Source organism: Cinclus cinclus, chromosome 1, assembly GCF_963662255.1.
Source record: "Cinclus cinclus chromosome 1, bCinCin1.1, whole genome shotgun sequence".
Classification (NCBI taxonomy): Eukaryota; Metazoa; Chordata; class Aves; order Passeriformes; family Cinclidae; genus Cinclus; species Cinclus cinclus.
The window spans coordinates 105,130,168-105,146,570 of record NC_085046.1 but is presented as its reverse complement, the minus strand read 5'-3'; positions in this window follow the sequence as shown (position 1 = coordinate 105,146,570).

Genomic DNA, 16,403 nt, shown 5'->3' with positions numbered 1-16,403 from the left:
GTGGAGGGGGGAATCGGCAGGGCGGGGAAGGAGGACACAAAAGACCAGGGAAGTGGGGGAGAGAGAAATAATAAAAACAAAGTTTGCAAACAGGACAGCCCGTCTCCCACCCGTAATGAGATTCATCAGGGCTTATCTGGCCCCTCTAAGCGCTTAATCAGTCATGTCGCCTCGGCGCTGCTGTCCCTCGTCCCGGCGGAGTGGGATCAGGCAGCCCAGGTCAAAACGAGCCGGGAGACGCCAATCCAGCGGGGCCGGGGGCTGCGGCTCTGGCCCCACTTTCTGCACCGCGGGCGTGCTGCTCCCCTCTCCCTTCACATCCCGGGCTGAAGATTTGAACAAGAAGCACGCCGGGGCAAAGGTGGGCGTAAGGGCGTGGGGACAGAGGGGAGCGAGAGGGCATTTTTCCCTGTCTCTGCCCTTCCTTGGCTGCGGTCGTTGTTATGATTATTTCAATGAATGAGTCATTTGACTCCGTTCCACCGAGAAAACAATTAGTAAGGCTATCCCTTTAAGGTTACTTCGCCGGAGAGCGGTGTTAGCTCTTCCGCGCATCGCCTCTCTTGTTTGCCTATTTCCAGCCCAAGGTCACGGAAAAGAGGAGGAGAAGGAGGAGGGAAAGGCAGCCGGGAGACGGGAGATGCGCGCGGGCCGAGCCCGAAGCGTGCGCGGCGGCGGGACACGGCCCCAGGCCGGGCGGGATGTGCCTGTCGTAGGAGCTGGATCCAGCGGACAGCCCTGGCTGGGGGCCTGCCCCGAGCCCCAGCACACCTTGCAGGGGTGACACCCGTCCCGAGCCGAGCGGTGTCAATTCGGAGCTGGCAGCACGAGGAAGGCTGGACAGACAGACACAGAGAGCCCGGTGCCCAGCCCCTGAGAGAAGGGGCAGAAAGCGAAAGGGGACACAGAGAAGTGACAGCAAGAGAAGGACAGGCTCTCCGTTCTCAGCCCACCTCGGGGCTCTCCAGATAACCACAGGCACAAGAATACAAGACACACACACACACACACGCACAGAGCCCCCTCGCAGATAGGCACCAAATACGTCTCTCCCTCCTGCGAGATAACTGGGAGATAAGGCTCCGGCAGATAAGAGCTCCAGGCACCGGCATCGGATGTTTGCCCACACAGACTCCCTCGGGCTCCCCCAGCCAGGGGCAGCCGCCGCCGCGCCGCGCTCCCCTCGGAGAGCCCGAGGGCAGAGAGGCAGCGTTACAAGACCGAGAAAGAACAAGCGAAAGCGCGGCGAGGCAAGGAAAGAGAGGGGCCAAACCTGATGCCGGTGTCCCGCATGGGGCCGGAGCGCGGGGCCGCGGCGGGCGGTAAATCCAGTGCGGCGGGGGCGAGTGGCGGCGGCGACTCCGGCGGCGGCGGCCGGCGGCTCATGTATAAAAAGGAGAGAGGAGGCGCCTCTCGCAGCCCTGCCGGAAAACTGCAGGCAGCCGGCCCTGATTGGGCTCTGCCGGCCCTAAACAAACACGGGGCTCCGCAGGGGTGCCAGTCCCGGGGCCAGCCGGGCCGCCGCAGCCCCGGGGGCGGGGGAGGAGGGGCACCTCGGGGCGCCCGCAGCGAAGAGGCGACAGACCCCTGCTCGGGGAGCAGGAGCGAGCGGAGAGGTCTCTGCCAGACACTCCAGTCTTTTTTCATCTCTTTCTAAAAAAATTATTTTAACCCAGAAATAATACACACTCTTCCCTCCTTCTCGGATATTTTTTTAATGGTGATTATTCAACTTCTGTATGGCTTTGTTTGTTTTTTTTGTTGTTGTTTTTTGTTGTTGTTGTTGTTTTTTTTTTTTTTCCCTCCGCGCCTACTGGCATGTCAGCGAATGTCCCCTGGGAGCGGCCCGGGAGGGATGTGTGCCTGCCTGGCTTTCGCCCTAAGCAACCAGACGAACGTACCCCTCCCTCAAATCTCCTTAGTTTTTCCTCTTCAAAATCCGAGCTATCCAAGATGAAAAATGCGGCTCCTCCTTGAGTTGCCCCAACCGTCAGGTGAAGCCAAAGCAAGCTGTGGGATGTGTCCATCCCAACAGCTGGCGGTAGGCATTTTTCCTCCGTTTCTTTCTTATTTCCCCCCCCCCCCCCCCCCCCCCGCTCCTCAACCCTCTTATCTCAGCTGTGTACAAACTGATATGGTACTTAGCAGGAAAGTGACTGGAAATTAAAATAACTTCGTTCACCAGAGGTTATCAGCTGGATATCTGTCATCATCAGTTTGTACAGAAAGTCATCTGCGGCAAAGGGCTGGACTAGAGCAGAACCGGGCTCTCGACAGCCGGCAGGCATGAGCCCTCCCGACAGAAACCGAGCCCAAACCTGCTGATGCGCGGTGCTGTCGCTCCTGGGGTAGGCACGACTTTTCTTTCGGTCTTTCCAGGCGAGGTGAACGGGAGGTGAAGAATTTGCAGTGTTGGGGGTATGGTAAAAACCCTGGATGTAGCGATCCGCTCTGCCGGCGTGAGTGAACTGATTGTGACTTGGAAGTTTATTATGCGCGTTGATTTTTGTGTTACAGTGCGGCAGGATCGGAATACAATCACTTTCCCGAGAAACAGTTTCTTTATTAAATTGTATGATCAAAGGTGATATTTCTTTCTTGTCAGTTGTCTCTAAATAATATCGTTAAATAATATCGATAACCCTGCCAGGCTGAAGTGACTTTTTTTTCCTTTTTATTTTTAGTTGTATTTTAGTGAGTGCAATGTTAAATAGAAAATAAGCTTTTGCAAGCGAGGGCAGTGATTTTTTTTTCTGCCAGGCTCGCCTCCCGATTCTAACTTGAAACGCAAAACATTTTTAGCCGTGGTTTTTGCCTGCAAGTGTGAGACAAGAGCGGTGGAAGCCGCGGCAGTCGACGCCCAAGCTGCTTCTGCACAGCTTGGGTGCTGCCACTACAAATTTCTGTGCTGAAAAGCGCCGAACTTTAAACCCCCCGTTTTCTTCCAGTCTTTTGTATGCCCCTTCTGCAGTTAAACACCATGGTATTTCAAACACCTGTAAAGATGGATATAAAGCGGGAAATAACGTGATTTTTTTTTTTTCCCAAAGCGACGGGCTTTGCTTTATGGGAGGGGTTTGCCGGTGCTCATGTAAGCCCATGGTGGGAGGTGGGGACCCGCCCGGACCCGGAGGGTGCCTGCCCGAAAGGTGAGGATGGCTGGGAAGAACGGCCGCGTTGGCCTGGCAGGCGCCTCTCCCCCTGGCTCCAAAGCGACCCGTGTTTTACACTCAGGCGCCTTGGGTTTTTTCCCGGCCGATTAGCCTGTTTACGTTATAGCCGGGCTACAAGCTTCATTTTATTTCCTCCGATAAACACGATAAGAAAACCCGGCTTAGATTGAAACCAGCGTGGGAAACCATTCCTTGTCACCCCTTTCCTCTCCGCTCCTTTTCGTTTCGGGTTTGCTGTCGCACCGCTCAAATCGTAGGCTCCTAACTCTTCATTACGTCACTCCTTTCCCAAATTCCGCTCTGCTGACGTAGCTTTCACCCCGAGGCTCCGGGAGGCTCTCAGGTATCTACTCCTGCACCATGGCTGGGTTAGGTACCCGGGGGTGTATGTGCAGGGACACTTTTGAGGGCAGGAGGGTGCTCGGTTGCGGGAAGACACCGCCGGGGAGGAGGTGCCAGCGAGGTGTCCATGGTCTTTGTGGCCAAAGAGGGAAGAAGGCAGATTGGGGGGAAAAAAAAGTTTCGTATCCAATTAAGGCAAATTCCCTCGCGGGCACTTCAACCTCCCAAAAAAGGGTTGGGGGTAAGACGTGTGCAAGCGCGAAGCTGTTGCTCCTTCCCCCACTTTCGGGTCTCCGCAAACGTGATCCCTTACCAGGGGTGCTCTAGGGAGGAGGGGAAGGCTTGGTCCGGTCGCCCTCTCGCTGCGCCTCGGCCCGGACAGTCCCGGGAGCAGCGGGCATCGCCCGCCGGGTCGGGTCCCAACGCTCCCGTGGCGCTGCGGCCGTGGGGGCCCGGCGGGTTCGGGTGCGAGGTGGTACGAGGGGTCACTTTGGTGACTATCGCAGGCTGGAGTGTATTCTTTTCCGAGACGTGTTTATGTAACGTAATGTACTTTAGAAACTGCTGGGGAGTTTAGGCCGGGCTGATAAGCGCAGCAGTTATTACGGGCGACTCGCCGGCACCTCTCCCCCTCTCTTCTCCCCTTCGCTTATCCACGCTACTTAAAATACACTTTTATCAAGGCCACCCCACGATATGGAATGTTTCCATTGCCTAGCGGCTGTGACATTGGAGCGGGCATATCGATCGGGCACCGGCGGCTCTGGGGAGCGCTCAGCCCAGCGGCGAGCTGCCGGCTGGCTCCGAGCTTCCCGCTGCCGGCCGCGCACCGCTCAAGTCCCCGCCACAGGAACAGCGGCCGAAGCCGGCGGAGCAACCCGCGTCCGCCGGGGAAGGGATGCATTTCAGAGGGATAGGAGCCTTTGACACCACCCCTCACCCCCGTCTCGGGCCGGGTGGGACCGCCCGGGGAGCTAAGGGTAGTGATCAGACAAACTGAACCCACAAAACAGCAAGGTCCTCTACACACCACAGCACGGGCAGGGGCAGGCACGGTGAATGTGTCCTTAGCGATAGATCAGATGTGTCCCATGCTGAGGACGGACCTCCAAACTATCAAGGATGAGGAGGGATTTTTCTTTCCCCGAAATTCCTAACGAAGGGGCTGCCGGGTGCTCAGAGGCCGGGCTTCGGCTCCAGCCGTCCTCGCTGGTTGCAGACAGCAGGCTCAGGGCCCCGTGGAGCGGGACACCCTGACCCAGCTCGCGGAACCTTGCTCGCTCCCTCCCGACCGCTCGGCACCCCCATGCTGAAGCCGTGCCCGGGGTCGGGGAGCGGGGCAGAAGGATATTCCCCAGTGCAGTCACCGGCCTCCCGGTCACTGATAACCTGCTGCCGCGTGCTTTTGGGTGATTTCCACAGTGTCTTTCAACACTTGACGCTCAAATAAGCATCAGGCAGCAGAGAGCCCACACGGACATTTGTGCAATATGTGCCCAGGCGTGTGGTTTCTGTTTGGCTGGGGGGTTTTTGTTGTGCTTTTTTTTTTTTTAATAATGATCTGCAGCTTATTTTTATTTGCCCTCCCTCTAGTCTCTGAGGTCCGGCTGGTTAATGATTTCAGCCTTAAAAAAAAAAAAAAAAAAAAAAAATCAACGAAACGCGCGGAGGCTCCTGTTGTCTTGTAACCTGACTCCCGGAGCCGGCGCTCCGCGATGTCCACGCAGAGCCCCGGTGGGGCGCACAGGGCGAAGGCGATGCCCTCCAGCTCTCGAGGTGACCTGGAGGCAGCCGGAACCCAGGCAGCGCCCTGAAAAACACCATTTAGCTGCTTCCGTCCGACGGGCGCATACACCTTTTCTCTTTCTCCAGCACATACACATAGAGACTTTGAAAATTAGTTAAGGATTAGTTTCATTACTCCTTGGCCGTTCTAAAGGTTTTGAGAATCGTTGACTAAAATGGCCTGATTATGACCCTTTTTTCAATGGGGACCCCAATGGCCTTAATCCAAAGCGGTGGGGCTGTGTTCCACTTACTGCTTGGGGTGACGAATATTATTGTATAATTTTTAACTGCCGTACCCCTTTCTGCCCACAACTGTAAATAAATCAAGTACCTCGACTCGGCTTTCACACCTAATGAAAAAACCCGTTTCGAGACAACAAGGCCAGAAGGAAAGGCCCCCACCCTGGTTCCCCGCCGCCCCGTCGAGGAGAACAGGGAGGCGGGGGTGTGGGAGCCCAGAGCCCTTCCCGCCTCCGCGTCTCCCTGGCCGGAGCCGTGGGGATCACTGCCCGTTCCTGTCTGGGTGCTGGGGAAGGATTTCAAGGCTCTCTTCTGCTGGATCTGGCAGGAAAACCGGGGAAAAATTTTCTTGCTGCGAGAGGTCGTTGTGGGAGAGAGCCGGGCACGGCGGAGCCGCACTTCCCCCCCCCCCCCCCCCCCCCCCCCCCCCCCAGCGCTTTAGAGCCGGGCTTCTCCTCATCTTCTCCCCCGTTCCCTATCACGGATGTTAGGCAATATCAAATCCGATCTGCAATTAGCTATCCTGCCTCCGCCCCTATGCCCGCAGCACAGAGTTAGTTCTTTCTCACTTAAACCCACCCCTCCCAAAAGAACTCCAACAAAAACTAAACTAAACAAAACACCAACAAAAAACAACCAAGCAAAAAACATCATCGACTATTCCCTGGGGCTATTCTGGACAACTATTCCCAGTTGTCGCCATTGCCGCATACCGTGAAGGAAATAGCGGTATATGCGTGCATCGAAACCTGCCGGAAAGCTCCCACATAAGTTGTCTTCTTACTTCTCTGTCCAGAAAATAAAATAAATCACCAGAACATGTCACAGTCTTCCAGTGAAATCTTTTCCGCAGATCAAAATAAATAAGTTCTCTTGGAAGCGTTTTTCGGGAGTAGCTCCGTTTCATGCGTGTCCACGCTGGGCTCCAGCGGGGCCGCTCAATTTCTCTTGGCATCGTGGCAACCTCTCGCCTTCCCTTTTGAAACAATTTTCCTCGCCATTTACCTGCCTGACAGAAATGTCTGAGAACACGTGCGAATAATGATCACAATAAACCCCTGAACAATGACATTCGTAATCTTAGCTAAGCAAACCGCTTCCCTCCACCCCAAGTAATAATGTTTAAACTTGCTGCTTTCGTGTGTAATGTCAAAGTTTGGGGACTTTGTTCCTGCTTGGAATGAAAGTAGATTTTTAAACGTTAAAATAATATCTTTCAGAGCGAGTCTGACCAGTTCTGTACACGCGAGCGCTACTAGATTGGAAAATCAAATCAAAACAACCACATCACAGAATGAGAGATTTCAGAGTTAGCAGCGCCGTGTAATTAGATAGCCTATTAATAGCCTTGTTCCTCGCTGCTATCAAAAGTAAGTGGATGGCTCCTGCCTCGGGAAGGTATGAGCTAGCATGCCACGGGAGGGTAGGATGGAGACCGAAGAGATGGGGAGGGGTTTCCAACGAGACGAGTGGGGCTCCATGGACAGGCAAAATGCGCGTACCCCCCTGGCGTTGCCTGTCACCCCCGCACACGCGGGCTTCTCCCTCCTTTTGACAGACGGAGGTGCGGAGGCAGGTCCCGACGGGGCGGGTCCCATCCCCAGCGGCCCGAAGATAAGCGATGCTGCTAATTCACCTCCGGGGAGGCGACGCCTTCATTCCCTTTTTCTTTTCTTACCCTCGGTGTTAATGGCTTCGCGGACGCAGCCCTCTATTTGCAGTTAGAAGTATAAATATATATGTTCGCCGTGAGAATACCGCAATTTCCATTTCGTTCATGTAATCACTGCCAGTGTTTATCCATTTCGCCTAAGCCTCCACGACCAAAGCGGGAGTGCAAATAATCTGCACTTTTCGATTACTTTAGGAAAAGGTTGGGTTTATGCATCCGTTATTGCTGCTCGCGTTGAATTTATAATTCAATAGTAAAGGACTCCAGTATCTGCAAACAGCAAAAAGAACAATTAAAAAAACGATCGTCCGAAAACTAGGTGGCTATAATACATTGTTCCCCTGCTGGTATTGATTGATTTTAAGAGGTCACAAATGACTGAACTTTAAAGAGTCAAACGACTTTTTTAAAATTCCAATTAGATGAACAAGAATCAGCGTAGTCCAGTATACATAAGGTTTTTTCTTGCTGTAATTTCTTACAGTTTTTACATACACACATTGTAATAACTTCGTGATTTGTCTTTCTTGATGGACAGAAGATGGAACACAGTAACAAAGGGATAGAAGAATCCTAATGTTACTGAAGTTCGAGATCTTTTTTTGTATTCTTAATATGGATAGAGTTAGCTGAAATAAGAAATCCTCACAGTAAATCAAAGTGAAGTATAGAGTGATTATATATTTCTAAGGGTTAAAAAAAAAGGTACCTATGTACTTTCAATAAACTCTGAAGAAAAGACCAGGAGACAGTGTTACAAGATAACTTCAGAGAGTTGCTGGTAACATCCATCAGTAACCAGGATGATACCTGGAAGATGCATTTAGCATTTGCCAATGACAATAAAATGTAAGTCTAACAGCACAAAACTTTAATATTCACCTCTGAAATAATAATCTAAAAAACCCCAATAACACAGCTTTAGTCTAAATTTACATAGGTTATTTGCTTTGCAGCAGCACATTTTCATTGTAACGTGACTGTATGCTGGTTTTTTCTGATAAGGTGTGTGAAACAGGGCTTACGAAGAAACCCTGCTTCTGTGTCTCTGCTCATTTATCCAGATCCTAAAAAGGTCTAAGGCTGAAATTTGTCTTTGTTCACAATGACTTAAACATGAAAAGCCAGTGCCACAGATCTCCATGGAAATGCCTCTTGCAGAATTAATCTTGCCAGTGAATCACTTCTGAGGTTACCAGCAAGAACTGCTACTTGGACCTTCAAATCATGGTTTCAACTTCACTAAACTGGCTTTAAGCAGATTCTTATACAAACTTCAGATGAATATTTAGTCTGCTGATGCAGAGTCTTCTCTTTCACAGCTTGGAAGCTGCTGGTCCCAAACAAACCTAATCAGCACTAACTCAGCAGCTCTCATAGATCCTGCAATAAACTTAGCAACAAAGGTAATGTAGGTGCTCTCTGTTATTTATGTCAGGCTCTGTCAGGTTTAACAGCACCTCTTTATGACACAGATACCATGCCATGCCATTGGACACTGAAGATGGTAGATCCAGGTCCATGGCCAACACACCCTGATAAACTTACAGTGCCCTTAATTCTGGGGGCCAGTGTCCCCAACAGAAAGGACAACCACGAGCACTGACATCAGTGACATCTCATGGCGTCACAGATAAATCCAACAGAGGTGGGGCTGTCAGAGCCTAGGAGTGTTGGGAGATGACAATTCAGCAGTGCTTAGCTGGCTGGAGGGCTTTTCCCTCGCTATTTTCAGCTTTCCCCCAAAAGCCTCATAGGTGACACCCTATGCAGTGCCACTCCCCACAGACCACCAGCTGGGCTGTAGGGACACAGCTTTACATACCATACTTAAATCAAAGTGTTTCAGCTTCTACACTAAGCCAGACTCTTTCCCTCCAAAATTTTTTGTATCAATCAAAACATTTCCTTTTATCCAAAATTAAGATTTTTGTGCTGTTTTTGAAGCATTTAATCCTTTAAAGAAAATCAACTTGGAATCAAATATGAGCTAGGTTCATCTCGAGAGGACAGAAAATGTGCTTTGTATTTTTTTTTTCTCTTTCAGTTTGGTAACAGGCTCACATCTGGAGCGGTAGGAAGTCTGTCATGCTTGGACCAGAAGCCAAAACCTCAGCACCTCATCCTTCCTTGGCCACCAGAAACTACAGCAAAGCCTCTTGTTTTCTCCTTGATCAGGAGGGCACAGAGAAAGCAACAACCCCTGAACTGGTTGAAACTGCTCTCTGTGCTCTGGGTTGAAGGTTTTAAACTTTTTATTATTATTATTTTAAAGGTAGGGGCTCAGGTGAATATGCTCCAAGAAATTTCACTCATGGAATCTGAGAGGAGTGTAATTCAGCCTGAAACCAGAACGTATGCCACACTCTTATTTTTGTTCCTACTCCTTAGGAGAATAGTTACTACTCAAATCACAAACTGTGTCTGCGATCTGTTACGTTTTCGGATTAATTTAGTTTTGGTTTTGATAGCTTCAACAGAATTGTTGAATAACATTTCCTTTAACAGGAGTTTTCCAAACAATTTTCCTTCATTTCTGCTTGCAAGAAGTGGGAAAAAATGTGTTTTGCTTGTGCCTGCTTGGAACTACATGTACCTCTGAGATCCAGAAGGTGACATATCTTTCATAAGTGGTTTCTCTAATAAGCATAGAGAGGAGAAACTAATTGTTGTGAGCTGTAGCTACCAGAAGATTAAAAATATTCTGTACCGAAATAAGTTAACTGTTGCTAAGCATTTGGACTTGTGGAGCATGAAGCTGTCTCGGTTGAGCCTGTGGAGAGAATTGGAAAGCAAACTTTTCACTGGAAAAGAAGACCCCCTGAATTTAATGGTGTTGGACCAAATGAACAGGAACAAACCTGAAAGACCTTGGCTGAATCCTAAATGTAAGTATGAACCAAAAACAGCACTTCTTCCGTGTGTATTCAAAAATACACTGTTTAATGGCTTAAATTATTTTATCAGTTCTCTATTTGGAAGGCAAAAACCTTGAAAAGCTCAAGAAGTAAATAAAATCTAGTGATGAAGGACTAAATTCTGATGGGAATTTTGCTGGAGAAAGGCCTGCTCAAATTGACTTGTTTAATTAAAATGCAATAAAATGCAATTTCCTTTACATCATTGCAGGCTAATGTCAACCTTAGAATCACAAATTTGTTGAAACATGAGCAATATGGTTCATCTGTGGTTACCTCTTGGTAATAAAAAAATGTAAAAAGATGCTTTTAAGGAAACATGTTAATAATTAAAAATAAATTTGGTGGTCTAAATTAAGAGTACTGACGGTACTAAAAAGGGCAATGACTTAATTTTTTTTGTTGATGTCTGTTATTCATTTGTGGGCCACTGAACTATAAACTGGGGTACTTTATTGACTGCAATATATACTGGATATGTGCCATATTATTCAAGAAAAACAATACACTGCAAAAACAATACAGAGAAGAGGTAATTTGTACAGAGTTCATGAGACAATTATATAACCTAATTACAAAACTGACTCACTATGTCCTTGATTCTATTTATTAGAAGAGAATTGAAGGACATACTAAACATACTCAGAGTCTAGGAATTTAAATTTAAATCCTGCCTGTACACCCAAGCATTCAGGAACCGGTATGATCCAGAACATAGATCATGAGTCCCAAAAGAAGGATACCTTGATGTGGGACTCAGGATACTACTTCATTTTCCTGTGTGATGGAAATTAAACTACTGCCCCATTTTCCTGAGAAGTGCTTTGGAACTCAGTCGGTATTACAAAAAAATTTTAATAATGTTAATGACACACAAAAGGAAGTGTAAATGATTATTTATTTCAAAAGGCAACAGCAGTTTGAAATCTGCTCATGTTTCACATGTTTCACTGGTACAAAGCTTCTGCAGAAATGCATCAGGAGCATTTGAATGCACGTGAAGGTGTTTTGTGCTCAAATAGAAATGAATCTCTGAGGTGCCGGAACACAAGACATCGTGAAGGCTTTGCAGAAGTCACTCACTCACAGAGAAGCTCATCTAAGCACAGAAATTACCTAAGCCAAAAACAAAAGTAAGTTGCTGAAATATTGTGTGAATTTTCAAGTTGTAGCTGCACAGCAAGTGTTCAGACTCTTTTCCGATGCTTTTCTTTAAACTTCTAATGCTTTTTAAGGAATGTATGAATATTTCCTTTTTTGATAATACAAGAAACTTTATTAAATAAAACCTGCTTTTGCATCTCTCTTTTTATTCTCAATTTAATGTGCATTTTGCATTTGAATATATTTTAATGGGTGACATTGAACCATACCATAGTAAATTGTGGAGGAGGCTAGTATTCAGAATGATTACAAGGAGTATTTGTTTATAAAACAGGGAAAAAACCTCAGTGTTTCTTTATTTGTTTTTATTAATGGTAATGCTGACTTGCATGCAGTATTTTTTTAATGAATGGTATGAGAATCTAGGAGGCAAAATAGCTAATGGAGAGCCTGGGACACCTGAGTCAAATTTTGACTCGGGTAGGGAAGTCATAATTCTGCATACTGGAAGGTACAATTCTGTAGTGCACTGGCCCTGCTGCAATCCTGGCTCCAGAAATCCTTTTGCCCTGCCAGGAGGGGCTCTTCTGCCTGGAGGAGTCACTCCAGTGCCAGCACAGCAATCCACTGCCTTCTCTCAGTTGTATTAATGAAATTCCTTGTGGGACCACACTGGAAGAAAGACCATTGAAGTGATTACAATTAAAAATAGCTCTTCCTCTGCTCCTCCCACAAAGAGTTTATTTTTAACTTCCATCACTTCAGTGCGCTGATTTAAGGACTGCTCTCCAGGCAGTTGTTTTGGCATAGCTGAGGAGGTGACAAACTGCAGGCCAGAGGTGGGAACAAGCATCTGGGGCAGGAGCTGGCCGCAGCAGCTTAGCTGGCAAAGCCAGTGTATCATGGGACTGTTGTGCGATAGTTCACTGTATGAACTTAAACTTTGCCTTTCCTGAGTGTTTTCATAGCCACAAAGCATCTCTAGTACAGGAGAGCTGGTCCAGTGTCACTTTCCTACCCCAGCCTAGTAGGGTAAATCTCATTTACATCAGAGATTTACAGTCCTGTGAGATGTATTGCTGAGAAATACAGTCTATGTGAAGCCTCAGCTGAATCCTGAGGCTGACATCCTTAAACACATTTAAATAGATAACTTTCAGGTTGTGGAAGGCTTAAATGGACAGGGTTAGGAACATGCACATGGTCAGTGACAATGACTTGGCCGTAGGACAGTGGTCACCTACCCATCCATCCTCTCAGGTCTCTGCTCACAGCCTTTTATGTTTGCCTTACATACAAAGGATCAAGCTATGTATAGAACTCAGTACTGAGTAAGAACTTCTGGTAGGTCATTTGGGCCATGATTTAGGGTTCTTCCATCTTTGCTTGAAACACAGGCTGTGAGTCACTTGCTGAAACCTTCTTTCTTATCTCTCCAATTTCCTGACATTTTACAGAGCTCAGGGTATGGTGGCCAGTTTGACTTTTGTCCCCTGCCTTCGATTTTGGTCATTTGAGGACTTGAAAGCTATGACCTAATTTGAATTTTTGTTAACAGCTATGTAAGTAATCACTTGGGTGAACTTGCATAGCCTTTAAGCAGCCAGGAAGTCAGATAATATCTAATCTTAACCCTGATATGGTAAAAGAGTGTTCCTACTACAGCATTGACCAATGCATTCTAGAGCAGACAATACTGCACCACACAACCTGTTCCACATTATATACTAAAAACAATTATCTGACTGGCTCATATGTGAAAGCATCACATCATGACAACATCTAGAGCACACTAACCTCAGTGGAAGAAACACCAATTCAGCTGAGTCTGGAGCTCTCCTTTATTGCCTCAAGTAACACATTTCACACATCACAATCTGAGTTTTGAACCACCCTCATGTTTATCAGACATTACTTTTTCTTTCAGTCTTGGACCAGACTAGGAACCTAGATGATTTTCCTGAACAGAATTGGCACTTCTGGCAGGTTTAATACTTCAATGTCAAGACCTTGTTGGCGTTCACAAGCATAATGCTTGTCTTCTGCTACATGCACACTGTTTCAGTCCTCCTTGAGGCAGAGTCCCTGAGACCTTCTTGTAATTCAAATAAATTTAAAACAAAATAAAATATCATCACAATGGCTCTAAAAGTAGCCCTTCCATGGCACTCTGCCATATCTTGATGGCATAAAAAAAATGCCAACTGAAAAGTCAACCTTGAAAATCATCTAGCTCACAAAAGTATGATTTTGTGATGGAATGGGGCAGCTTGAGTTTGGCTGGACTATGTTGGACCACAAGGATCTCAAAGCATTCAAAAACTCAGCAGAACCTCAGTCCTTCATTGTCTCCAGAATTAGCCTTGAAACCATTTCCTCAAAGTCTCTTACTGCTTTCAATGGCTACCTGCACTGGAGTATTCTTATGTTTGTCTGTGAACCTCAATCATGACTCTTCTGTCCCCACTTCGCAGAGGTGAAGAATTAAACAACCTGTACAGAGCATGTAGAATCCACACACTCACTGTGGAGAGCACAATATATGGTATGCAAAAAGCATTTTTTTTTAAAAAAAAATCATACCTTCCTAGCAATCGTCACACATCCATCAAGCTGGAAGTTATTGCAGAGAATACTTATGGTACTAATAAAAAGTCATTATCAAAGTCAGCCAAAATTCCAAGAAAAAAAATTGAAGGGCAGGCAGGTAACTAATCCATTTTGTAGCTGTCAGGTTGTGATCTGAAGTATGTTTTCACAGGAAAGGCAAAAAAGTGGTTCTTTCCCTAATGAGGAACAACACAGTGATTTAAATAAGGAAGGATAAATTACCAACATACAGTTGCTGCCTGCACAGAAAACATTCTCAAGAAGAGGACTGATCAGATGTAGTTACAGTGGATGGCTACAAGCTGCCAGACAGGCAGTGTTGACTCAGAGCTCCCACTCCTGAGCTCCCTTTCTCAGAGGCAGCTTATGTAAAAGACTATAAAGGAGTAAAAGACTATAAAAACCCATGGAATAATGAAGATGAATGCAATAAATAGACCTGAGCCTGACTAGTTGTTTTAGTGGTTAATGCCACTAGAGAAACCCTGCAGGGCTTTAAGCAATTCTTAGTGATGAAGATTTATGAAGCCCTTTTAAAAACTTCATTAAGGGGTCAGAGAGATTTAAGTGGCCTCACAAGCTTTGCACTAAGCCAAGAGATTCACTTTGCAGAAACAAAGCCAAAGGCAGTGAGGACAGAGCTGGCTTGCACTCTTCACACACTCTGGGAACAGGTCTGAGTTCAGTGCATCTGCCCAGTGCCCCTGTGCATCTGGGCAGGACAGCTTCATGCTGAAGTCCCTAGCAGGGTTGTGGCAACTAAGATGGTTAGAGGAAGCTGCTTAGCAAAAGTATTTCCTCTGAATAATGTTAAGGCCAGCATAGCCTAGCAAGCAAGCCAAGTCTGTATACACAGCTCACATAACTTTCTTGTTACAGTTTCCCTCAGATTGTCTGAAATATTGTAAACAATTTTTTTTTTTTGTAGTCGGGATGTATTTTCCCTCTTCAGTTGACACGACAAGTGCTGCTTGAAACTCACAAAATCATAGCCCAGAATCTTACCTTCCATACTGATGCCTCCAAGCAGTTGTTTAGGACTGTGATTATTTTGATATAAATAGCAGTGCTCATTAATTTAGCAATCACTCCCAGCTATGAAAATGCAAATTGAGTCGGCTTATTTGTGTTTTTGAGAGAGAGAGAAAGTGGTGGCGGTAGGTGGGAAGGGGAATATTCTCCAGGTGCTGCTGTTTATCACCTTTTTGTCTCACCCTGAGCCAGGGAATGTTTCATCTGCACCCTGCGGAGCTTTGCTGGGCTCTGTTCCATCACCACTGAGGTGTGTGTGCATCAAGCACTTCTTGTCAAGTTGGTTCTTGGACCGACAGCTTGGGTCAACCCCATAAAAAAAACCAAAAACCCTGGACTTATTTTTAGTAGGTATGCAGCAGAATAAGCTCTGGAAGCCGGCAAAGGCAGCAAACTTTGATAGAGCAAGAGATGAAGGCTCTTTCGTAGCTTCACAAGTAAAACTACCACTCCCTTTGGCTTGCTGAAGCTGCCTGGCCATGGGGAAGCACCCCCATGGCAGATCAGGCTTCATGATCTGTCAGAAAATTCAGTACAAACCAAAGCAGCACATGTCCTTCAAAAGCTGTGTTTCAGCTTGACAGCCTGCCTGAACACCTTCTTCTAGATACTTCTAACCTGATATTCTGTGCTCCTTATGGACTGGGGGAGGTGCTACACAGCCTCAGTGCCTGGTGAGGAGGAGAGGAGCCAGAAGGAAAGAAGGTGAAAAGAGAAAGAGAGTAGAGCATGGAGAAAGGGAGACCTGAAAAATCTGCAATAGGAAGAGAAATGTTGCACTGCACTCTCGAAGACCTCCCTCACCTCACATCCCATCCCTGAGAGCTGTCAGCAGCAGGCACTTACAGAAACCTCCTGCAAAAGGACTGGTTATTATCCCCAACATGTTAAAAAACTTGGAATCTAAACACCTCCAGCACTACTTGAAGCAAGCTCCTGCATTTTTGCAGTGCTTTGTTGCACAGAGAATCTAAATAATGGAATCAGCTTAACAACTAATTTTCAGGATTTCAAGGGAGCTTGTTCATGCCAGCCCTCATTCAGGAACACCCTTTTTGACATTCACAGATCTTGAAGCACCTGCTTTGCACTAAATCAGAGAGATGGATGGAACCCCACACTTGTGAACAGGGCTCCTCAATTAGATTTTGTGGCAGAATGGCTCAAGCCTGGGGCAGCCTCTGGGAAGACCTGAATTTATGAATGATTCCACAGGCAAATCTCTGCTTGAAATTAAGCGGTAGAAATACGTCCCAAATAGTTATCCAATATATTATTCAATATTAATGAACTGCATAAAAAAATTATCTACCATTACCTCCATCCCTTCTCTTATGGGCCTTACCTCACTATCCTCATTTGAACACAATAATTTCTGATGTGTTCCTGAAGGTAACAACAAAGTCAGGAGGTGTCTTCTCATCTGGAGGAGCAAACACAGACTCAGGAGTGAGTGGATTATGGTTATGGCTGGCAGGAAAGAGAAGCCTCCCTCATGACAGTGAGTCACAAGATTACCGCCTT